Genomic DNA, 11557 nt, shown 5'->3' on the forward strand with positions numbered 1-11557 from the left:
ACCAATTTAAAAAAATGCACAGCATAACTACCTAAGATAGGCAAGGCTAAGAGCTACTGTCCGACCTTCAGCATACAGCAACCCTGTTCCCAAGATTGTACTAGGCCTATAAAGAAAAGCTGTGAACAGCAACATCATAGACACAAAAGGGCCATTCCTGGGTTGTCCAAACCCAAGAAAAAAGATGGAGGCAACTTAACACAAGATTTTTTAAAGATACACTAAAATGAAAATCTCTAAGAGAAAATGTCTTCCTTAGGACATGAAGGGGTAATATATTGGATATAACAGAACCTATGTATGTTGTCTGTGACCTCTGTGGACTTTTGCCTGAATTCCCACCTGTGAACGAATGGAACAATGGGGTTAAGGTCATTGGGGGATTTGTTTTTGTGGTGTATATGGCAGTGTCTCTGGGGTTGAAGGGTATAATTAGAAACCAAATAGAACAGGATGGACAAAGAATGGAATGATCAAGATTAATGGGGGCTCTAAATGGATCCATTTTGCCATGGTTCCCCCCACCCCAGGCCCTCAACAATCACATGAGACTTCAGGAATGCACCACACAGAATCGATTAGTTAAACGATATACCACACTGAACTGATTTGTTAAATATCGCCCCTCCCTTGCCCTCAGCCTCCAGCAAACTCCCTCAGAGTAGTACAGGCAAGGAAGACCTAACTATTGGGAGGAACCCCTAACACTTTTCCAGGGCAGAATTCTGGCTAGTCCAAAAAGGGTCCTTCTTTAAAGGGTTTTTGAGAAACAAGACATTGAAATTTTTATTAGTATCGGCAACGTTTGTTTGAAGCAAATTCAGGTCCAGGATCTGCATGGTTGAATACAGGAGGGGTTCCACCAATTGCCCCAATTCCTTCCATTGTAGCAGCTTAGCCAAAGCGTTCAGTTGTTGGTGGGGTCAATCCCAAGGTTCCATCTGGCATCATAGTTGCAGGTCCTGGTGTAGCTGGGGTACCAGCTGGCACTGGAGCAGGGGGCATGGCGCCTCTGTTGTTTATTCCCATAGCACCTCCCATAGCCATCTGGCCCATCCGTATCTCATGTTCTCTCACATCAGGGAATGTTCCCTTGAATCCTTCCTGCTGTTGCCACATCATTTCTTCCTGTTGCCGTCGCATCTCTTCCTCATGGCGCCTATGCTCCTCCTCCTGCCTGAGCTCCAGCTGCTTTCGTTTTTGCACTTCTTGGTTGTGCAGCTCCTCCATCCTCTGAAGTTCTTCCTGGCACCTCATCAAGTCCTGTCTCATCAGCATCACCTGGTGCTCATGGCGAGCAGCCTCCATCTCCATCTCCAGCTTCTCACGAGCCTCCTTAATGTTGCGGTCCACTTGGTCCTGCTGCTGCTTCTCCATCTCAATGAGTGCCTTCCAGCGCATGGCATACTCATACTCAAAGGAGCCAGGCTGTGCAAATCTGGGTGGCTGCTCTCGCTCCTTGTGAAATTGCTGTTTTTTATAACCAGCTTCTCTGGAAGTCCCTCTTCATCATCCAACTAGTCCATGGGCTCCACAGTCACAGGCCAAGGAAATGTGGTTAGCAGGAAGGAGCCTTCACTGCACCTGGCTTCCCTGAGAATTCAACAATGCCTGTTCCTGAGGGCCTTCCTCAATCATCCATGATGACCACAGCCCTTTCCACCTGGCCAAACACCGAAAAGGCTTCCTCCAGCAGTTCATTGGAAACATATTGAGGAAGGTTTCGGACTGTAAGGGATGCACTATGGCAGGCAAAGTGCACACGCAGCTGCTTTCCACGGAGTGGCATGTTGTCCAGTTCTACTTTGGCAATCTCCGCTAGGGTTCGTGTTTCCAAGCGGATAAAGCCAAAGCCCTTATCCTTATGAATGAAGACTTCGCCTGCCTTCCCATATTTCTCAAATAGTTTCCTCATCTCCTCCTCAGTGATGTCAGGAGGGAGATTGCCCACAAAGAGCCGGCTACATTAGGTGAAGGTCTTCTCTCCTGGTTTTCTAAAATTCTTCAGGTCGATAGTCAAGCCTTCATTCTGGCTGCTGGCCTGTTGCCCATTTGCAGGTATTGGTGGTGGTAGCAGCTGCTGCTGTTGCTGCTGGTGGTGCTGCTGGTGGTGATGCTGATGATGCTTCCTTGGAGTATGGTTTTGCTTCTCCAAGTTAAAGGTTTTATTGCTCTGCATTTTTGTACCCCTCTACCGACTATTCTCTCCTCAGAGTGACAGCGACACTACACGGCCTCTACCCTCCTGAGAAAAGCAACAATGTTTATTCTTCTAATGCATGAGCATGGAATGTTTTTCCACATCTTTGTGTCTTCCTCAATTTCTTTCATAAGTGTTCTGCAGTTTCTAGAGTAGAGATCCTTTATCTTTTTTGCTAGGTGTATTCCTAGGTATTTTATGCTTTTTGCTGCAACTGAAAATGGGATCAGTTCCTTAACTTATCATTCTTCATTCACATTGTTAGTGTATAGAATTGCAACTGATTGCTATGCATTTTGTATCCTACCACGTTGCTGAATTTCTGTGTGAGTTCTAGTAATTTGGGGGTGGAGTCTTTTGTGTTTTCCACATAAAGCATCATGTCATCTGCAAAGAGAGAAAGTTTGACTTCTTTTTTGCCAGTTCGAATGACTTTTAATTTTTTTTTTTTTTTGGTTGTGTGATTACTGATGCTAGGACTTCTAGTACAATGCTGAACTCAAAAATTTAAAAATAGAGCTATCTTTTGACCCAGCAATTTCACTACTGGGTATTTACCCCAAAGTTACAGATATAGTGAAAAGAAGAGATACAAGCACCCCAAAGTTCATAGTAGAAATATCCACAATAGCTAAAGTGGAAGGAGCAGAGATGCCCTTTGATAGGTGAATGGATAAAAAAGATTTGGTTCATATATACAATGGAATATTACTCAGACATAAGAATGGATGGATACCTACCATTTGCACCAACATGGATGGAACTGTAGGGGATTATACTGAGTGAAACAAGTCAAGCAGAGAAACACAATTATCATATGGTTTCACTTATATATGCAACATAAGGAATAGGTGGAGGACCACAGGGCAAGGGAGGGAAAACCGAATGGTAAGAAGTCAGAGAGGGAGACAAATGGTGAGAGACCCTGGATTCCAGAAAACAAACTGAGTTTTACAGAGGTGAGAGAGGTAGGGGTATTCTTTAACTGGGTAATGGGTATTAAGAAGGACACAAGTGGTGATGTTCACTGGGCATTATATGCAACTAATTAATCATTGAACACTACATCAAAAACTAATGATGTACTATATTGGTTAATTGAACATAATAAAAAGATGAATACATTATAAAAAGAAAAATATATACAAGTAAAAAAGCCACTATACTAAAAATTCATATTTCATTGGCTGCATTTTCTGAAAAGAATACTAAAATTTTCTCAAAAAAAAAGAAGACAAAAAGATTTTGCACAGCAAAGTAAACAGTCAACAACAACAACAAAAAGGCAACACACACAATGGGAGAAGGTATTTGCAAATGGCATTACAGATAAAGGGCTGGTATTCAAGACCTATAAATAACTTCTCAAACTTAACAGCCAAAAAATAAATAATCAGTGAAGAGATGGGCAGAAGACATGAACAGACACTTCTCCAAAGAACACATGCAAATGGCTAACAGACATATGGAAAAAAGAAAAAGCTGTGTTGGCTAACGGAAAATAAACAAACAAACAAAAAAAATAAAATTGTATTTATCAAAAAAAAAAAAAAAAAGAATGGGATGACTGACCTATTGTGCTGGATGCCATGAGGAGAGGTGGTAAAATTGTGTCTCTCACATGCTTTTGTTTGCCCCATAGGATCTCCCTGACCTATGATAAAAAAGAGGGTGAAAGGGAGAAGGATCCAGGCCATGGGTAAATGCCTTCAGAAGTCAGCTGCTGAGGCCTTATTTTCACACCTGAGACTTCTCTTCCCCAGGTCTCTACTATTCTCTTCCTGGATGATGTTCCTGCTCAAGATTTTTCATGCAAAAGAGTTAGCTCTGTGGGATGTCTATCTCTCTGTGCCTAGCTTCAGCTGTGGAAAATGTTTGGAGGGAGACACATGATGTGAGTGAGTTAATCAGAACCAAGGTCTCCTGTGGCTTCTGGGGTGCAAGTGTTGGACAGTCATACTGCAGTGAGGACCCTGTATGCCTGAGTATACGAGACCCAGTCAAGTATATTCCTGGGTGTCCTAGCCCAGAACTCTGCTCTCAAGATCAGCCCGAACAAGACCACTCTGACCTTAGCTCTGGTCATCCCACTCCTCTGACACCACACATCATCCCTGAAGAACACTCTATCTTTTGCAGGTGAATCTTTCTGGTTTCAGAAACTCAGAAGGAGAAGGACTGTGTTATCTCCTTGGAGTTTGGGACAAGGACATTAATTTCTCCCAGGTCATTAATAATGTACATGCTGCTGAATATAGGCTTTATTTAACAGCATTTATGGTACTGGATATATTAGGCTTACCTGACATTGGAGTTTGCTTACTTCAGAGACCTGGTAGCACTACTGGTCTCCAATATAAATCAAATTCAAAGCTTAATATTTCCCAGGTTCACTGCTAGTTCACACTTTATAAAAATTACATCTTCGCAGTGAGACTAATATTGTTGTTTCTGTATTATGAGAGTCTCCTGTTACATCCCACAATACCTAGTGCACAGGCTCTGGCATTTGATGTCTGCATTTGTCACAAGACTAAATGCTCTCAGTAAAAAAGTGTCCATTGTTCATGCTTCCCAATCTGGGTATTGATTTTCCCTTTGTAGTTACCCTGGAAATTCATTGTTTCTTGTATGTCTTTGATATAGTTATGATTCATCTTCGCTATTAGTCCAGTTTCATACTTGTTCTCAGTATGAGGACTGATAAAACCTTTACAGTGTACAAAAGACCTTCCTCATTTAGAATTTCTTTCTCTGATCTTCCTTGGGACAAGAGGGTGGAGAAGTAGGAGGAAGCACTGTTTCAACCTGTCCCTTAAAGTGAGCTTATTACCTACCAAAGAACTCTGATCACCCATGAAATCAGCCTGAGATTATAATTATATAGTTCTGGATCTCTACAGGGGCAGAAGACACCAGTGGACAAGTAACACGGAGTGAGAACATCAGACTGATATCAGAAGATGAACAAAAGGGGGAGGGAGCCACCAGAAGCGATCCATTGGAAAGTAATATCCCAATACGAGAGTGTCCTGTGATTGGGGACCAGCATTAACTTGGAGTCTGGTTGAAAGCACTCAAAAAGAGCAAAAGATCTTAAGGGGAAATTGGTGGAATTGGGCGGTTAGGGCCAGGGACTTAACCCATGGGCCCAGGAGGGTCTCTAGCAGCAGGGAGCCAGAGAGTGCAGGGAAGAAGCCAGGTCTTGGCCCCTGAGCTGCCCGCACACCTGAGAGTGTCTGGGTGGCAGCGCCCCTGATGGTGAGGGAGACTGCTGTGCACATCAGAGAAAGCTGTGGACACCAGCTGGCAGAACCACAGCCTTTTGCACTCTGCACACATGCTGCGCAACCAGGGTCTGAGTCATGCCCCACACCCTCCCCTGAGAGAGGTCCATGCAGGCGCTCTCTAGGACCCGGAGAGTCTAAGCACTCTCAGCCCGGGCCAGCATGAAAATCTCAGTGTGCTATCTCTGCTTGGGACCTCTCTGGTGGTCTGGAGCTGCCCAGAGAGCCACGGCTAGTATTTCTCATGGTTTTGTTGTACAAGCGAGAGTTCCTGTGACCCCAGAGACCATTACTGGGGATGTACTCTGCCAGCAGCAGAGGGGGAATTTATGTCCCCTGGAGCAACCAGAGGGGAAGAGACTGAGGCTTCTCTCTGAGATGGAGGTCTGGGTGCAGTTTGCTTTCCTCTAAACCTCCAAAGAACTGCCAAAAGCTGCCACAGGGGGAAAAAACAAACAAACAAACCTCCAGAGAACAAAAGCCTAAAAACCTGGTTTCCTCAGACCCCAGGACTTTGATGGGGGCAGGAGGTCTCAACTCTAGCAAAACTCCCTGAAAATCCATGCTGCAGGCCCCTCCTTTAGAAAGCCAGCCAAAAATAAAAACAAAAACAAAAGCAAACAAACAAAAAACAAGAGGATAACCACCACTACTTCATAGATACAACTTTTATTTTTAATTCGTTCCCACTATTCTGGTTCTTTTCATTTTCTTTATATAACTTTTTAACCTACTTACCATCACAGTGAGATGTTCAGTACATCAAATTCCATAATAACCTTTTAACCTGAACTTTTTGGATACTTATACTTGTGCTTTTCTTTTGCTTTTCTATTTTTTAAATTTTTTTAATTTAATTTATTTTTGTTAATTTACTTTTTTAAAAAAATATTCATGTAGAGATAAGCTTCAAGGTAAGCCCCTTTCCCCAATCAATACTACCCCTAAAGGTAAACCAGTTTTAATCTCCACTTATCTCAGGAAAATTGAGTCCTTTAACAAAGATATCAAGATACATCCAGGAAGAATCAAAATAATCTTCCTCGCCCAAATGAGAATTTATAACCATTCTCCCATCTTTTTCTTCCATCAGTGTTTCTGTATATTTGCTTTTGTTCTGGTAGTATATAAATCTTATACTTGGGGTTCATTTTAACAGGGTTCTTTTATTTAATTATTTATATATTTTTCTCTTCTCATCTATTTTTGTTGGTCTTTTTATTTGCCGGTTTTTGTTTGTATACTTCATAAATCTTACATTTGGGGCCCATTTGAACTGGGCCTTCTCTTTTAATCTTTCCTTTTTTTCCCCTTTCTCTCTCTTTCTCATTTTTTTTTCTTTTTTCTTTCTTTTTCATGGGACTCTCAATTGTTCAGAAGCATTCCAGGGTTCATCTTGCCTGCACCAAGGTTGATACATTCAGCTACACGTCCCTTCAGCCATCTCTCACCAAAATGAGTAGGAGGAGAAATGCCCAACAGAAGAAAAATTCAGAGACTGGGCCCTCTCCATCACAGCTATTGGATATGGACATAGACAGTACGTTGGAAAGGGAATTCAGACTAACAATTATCCAGGCAATAGCTAGGTTGGAGAAAGCCTTTGATGACAAAATGGAATTGATTAAGGCAGAAGTGAAAGAAGGCACCAGAGATGATGTGAACAATGTTCTCAATGAGTTCCAATCTAATATAATTTCTCTAAAAGCTAGGGTAACTGAGGCAGAAGATAGAATTAGTGATCTGGAGGACAAACAGAGAAAAAGGATCAGGAGAAAACCTGGAACAAACAGCTTAGAAGCCATGAAAACTGAATTAGGGAAATAAATGATGCCATGAAACATTCCCAAGTCATAATTATTGCAATCCCTGAAGGGTAGGAGAAAGAAAGACTAGAAGATATAGTTGAAAAAGTTCTCCATGAAAATTTTCCCAGTTTGATGAATGGAACCAGTGCTCATGTACTAGGGGCAGAGCGGTCTCCCCACAAGGTTGAGAATCTAGAAAGACCTCGAGACACCTGATTGTGAAAATGATGAATTGTAATTTTAGGAGCTCTTGAAAGCAGCTAGGGGGAGGAAATCCCTCACGTACAGAGGAAACCCCATCAGAGTAATGTCAGACCTGTCCACAGAAACCTGGAAAGCCAGAAAGGGCTGTCAAGATATATTCAGGGCACTAACTGAGAATAACATACAGCCAAGAATATTTTATCCAGCAAGACTGGCATTCAAAATGGATGGAGAAATAAAGAGCTTCCAAAACTGGCAAGGTTTAAAAGAGTATGTGACCACCAAGCCGACACTGCAAGAAATATGAAGGGGGTTCTATAGAAGAGGAAAATAAAACTCAAGAATATCACTGAACAGAAATATATGGAGAAAATCTATAGAAACAAAGACTTCACAGGTAACATGATGTCAATAAAAATGTATCTCTCAATAATCATTCTCAACATGAATAGCCTAAATGTGCCCATAAAATGACACAGGGTTGTAGATTGGATAAAATGACAGGACTCATCCATATGTTGTCTACAAGAGACCCATTTGGAAGCTAAGGATATACTAAGACGGAAAGTGAAGGGATGGGGAGGCATCTTCCATACCAATGGGCCTCAAAAAAAGGCTAGGTCTCCAAAGGCAAAGGAAACAAAAGAGAAAATAAACTTTTGGGACTTCATCAAAATCAAAAGCTTCTGCACAGCAAAGGAAACAGTCAAGAAAACAAAAAGGCAACCCACGGAATGGGAGAAGATATTTGCAAATGACACTACAGACAAAAGCTTGATATCCAGGATCTATAAAGAACTCCTCAAACTCAACACACACAAAACAGATAATCATATCAAAAAATGGGCATAAGATATGAACAGACACTTCTCCAATGAAGACATACAAATGGCTGTCAGACACATGAAAAAATGTTCATCATCACTAGCCATCAGGGAGATTCAAATCAAAACCACATGGAGATACCACCTTACACCAGTTAGAATGGCCAAAATTAGCAAGACAGGAAACAACATGTGTTGGAGAGGATGTGGAGAAAGGGGAACCCTTTTCCACTGTTGGTGGGAATGCAAGATGGTGCAGCCACTTTGGAGAACAGTGTGGAGATTCCTCAAGAAATTAAAAATAGAGCTTCCCTATGACCCTGCCATTGCACTACTGGGTATTTACCCCAAAGATACAGATGTAGTGAAAAGAAGGGCCATCTGTACCCCAATGTTTATAGCAGCAATGGCCACGGTCGCCAAACTGTGGAAAGAACCAAGATGCCCTTCAACAGACGAATGAATAAGGAAGCTGTGGTCCACATACACTATGGAGTATTATGCCTCCATCAGAAAGGATGAATACCCAACTTTTGTAGCAACATGGATGGGACTGGAAGAGATTATGCTGAGTGAAATAAGTCAAGCAGAAATAGTCAATTATTATATGGTTTCACTTATTTGTGCAGCATAACAAATAGAATGGAGGACAAGGGGAGATGGAGAGGAGAAGGGAGCTGAGGGAAATTGGAAGGGGAGGTGAACCATGAGAGACTATGGACTCTGAAAAACAATCTGAGGGTTTTGAAGGGGCAGGGGGTAGGAGGTTGGGGGAACCAGGTGGTGGGTATTAGAGAGGGCAGGGATTGCATGGAGCACTGGGTGTGGTGCAAAAAGAATGAATACTGTTACGCTGAAAAGAAATAAAAAAAAATAAATAAAAAAAAAGAAAATACCTAGATGTGTGCTTTCTGTATTGTATCATTAAGACTTTGTTTAGTTACGTGTGAAACTACCCTGATGTCGTCCAAAGTGCCAGGTGCTTTTAGCATTCCCACCACCCGGAAATTAGTTCCAAGTGCCCCCACATCCTGGGCAGCATCTGATGGTGTATTGCTGAATTTTATCCATGCTAACGGGACCCTGGTATTACCTCATTGCTTCAATTTGTAACACCCCATGACATATTATGTTCAACAATTATTTTCCCATAGGTTCATAAGCCATTTGTGTGCCTTCCTTGGAAATACTTCTGTTTAGGGGCTCCTGGGTGGCTCAGTGGATTAAAGCCACTGCCTTCGGCTCAGGTCATGATCCCAGGTCCTGGGATCCAGCCCCGCATGAGTCTCTCTGCTCAGCAGGGAGCTTGCTTCCCTTCCCCTCTCTCTCTGCCTGCCTCTCTGCCTAATTGTGATCTCTGCCTGTAAAATAAATAAATAAAATCTTTAAAAAAGAAAAAAGAGATCTGTTTATATTTGTTACTGGTGAAGGCAGTGCCCAGTAGTTGGGAACTCAGGAGCTCAGTAAATCTCTAATTTCAGAAGAAAGAGAGCAATTCAGTATCTTTAAGATTTCAAAGGTTAGGCAATTACCAATAAAGTCCATGATGGCTTGAAGGGGACATGGAGGGGACTAGGCAGAAGACCACCTTGTTCTCCTGGGTCACAAATCCTGCACATATCAGGTGCCTCTTCACTTTATGTGTATATATATATTTACACATATCTATCTATATAGATTAATAGATATTTCATTGTTAAGTTATATTTCTCCAGTTACAGTCACAAATCTCATATATATATATGTATACCAACACTATAAAAATTATATATATATATAATTTTATATAATACAGAAAAATTATATATAACATATTTTATATATTACATATGAAATTATGTATAATTAACTATAAAATTATATATTATAAATAATTATAAAATTATTTACTAATTTAAAATTATTATAAAATATATATTAATTAGAGGAGGAGGAGTCAAGATGGCGGAGAAGTAGCAGGCTGAGACTACTTCGGGTAGCGGGAGATCAGCTAAATAGCTTATCTAAAGATTGCAAACACCTACAAATCCAACGGGAGATTGAAGAGAAGAAGAGCAATTCCAGAAACAGAAAATCAACCACTTTCTGCAAGGTAGGACTGGGGGAGAAGTGAATCCAAAGCGACGGGAAGATAGACCGCGGGGGGAGGGGCCGGCTCCCGGCGAGCGGCAGAGCAACGGAGCAAAATCAGGACTTTTAAAAGTCTGTTCCGCTGAGGGACATCGCTCCAGAGGCTTAACTGGAAGCCCAGGCGGGGTCAGTGCGGCCTCAGGTCCCGCAGGGTCGCAGAAGGATCGTGGGTGTCTGAGTGTCGCAGAGCTTACCGGTATTAGAACGGGGAAGCCAGCTACAGAGACAGAGCCGAGGAGTGACTCTCAGCTCGGGGTTGCCTTGAACCGGTCGCAGGCTCGGTCAGCTCGGAGCGCGGCCGGAGGCCAGGGTGACGGGAGTCATTTGGCGCTGTTCTCTGAGGGCGCACTGAGGAGTGGGGCCCCAGGCTCTCGGCTCCTCCGGGCCGGAGACCGGGAGGCCGCCATCTTCATTACCGTCCTCCAGACTCTACGGAAAGCGCTCGGGGAACAAAAGCTCCCGAAAGCGAACCCGAGCGGATGACTCAGCGAGGCCCCGGGTAAGGGCGGTGCAACTCCGCCTGGGGCAAAGACGCTTGAGAATCACTACAACGGGCCCCTCCCCCAGAAGATCAACGGGAAACCCAGCCAGGACCAAGTTCACCTACCAAGGAGAACGGCGGAATTCCAGAGGAGAAGAAAGCAAAGCACGGAACTCATGGCTTTCTCCCCATGATTTTTTAGCCTTGCAGTTAATTTAATTTTTTTTTCTTTTTCAATTTTTTTTCTTTTTCTCTTCTTCTGCTAAATTTTTTTTAACTTTTACCGTTTTCTTTTTTTAACGTTTTTTAAATAGTTTATCTAATATATATATATTTTTTTTCCTCTTTTAATATTTTTTCTTTATCGGCTTTCTTTTTTTTAATAGTTTTTTTTTTTCTTTCTTTCTGAACCCCTTTTTATCCCCTTTCTCCCCCCTCACAATTCAGGATCTCTTCTGATTTAGCTAAAGCATATTTTCCTGGGGTTGTTGCCACCCTTTTAGTATTTTACTTGCTCCTTCATAAACTCATATCTGGACAAAATGACAAGGCGGAAAAATTCACAACAAAAAAAAAGAACAAGAGGCAATACCAAAGGCTAGGGACCTAATCAATACAGACAT

The 11557-nt window shown here is 42.2% G+C and overlaps 1 pseudogene; it reads right to left on the reverse strand.

The window, feature by feature from the left end:
* Positions 1 to 418: 418 nt before the first annotated feature.
* LOC125082211 (non-POU domain-containing octamer-binding protein-like) lies at positions 419 to 2215 on the reverse strand (annotated as a pseudogene).
* Positions 2216 to 11557: the final 9342 nt, after the last annotated feature.

The sequence above is a fragment of the Lutra lutra genome, chromosome 12 (genome assembly GCF_902655055.1).
Source record: "Lutra lutra chromosome 12, mLutLut1.2, whole genome shotgun sequence".
Classification (NCBI taxonomy): domain Eukaryota; kingdom Metazoa; phylum Chordata; class Mammalia; order Carnivora; family Mustelidae; genus Lutra; species Lutra lutra.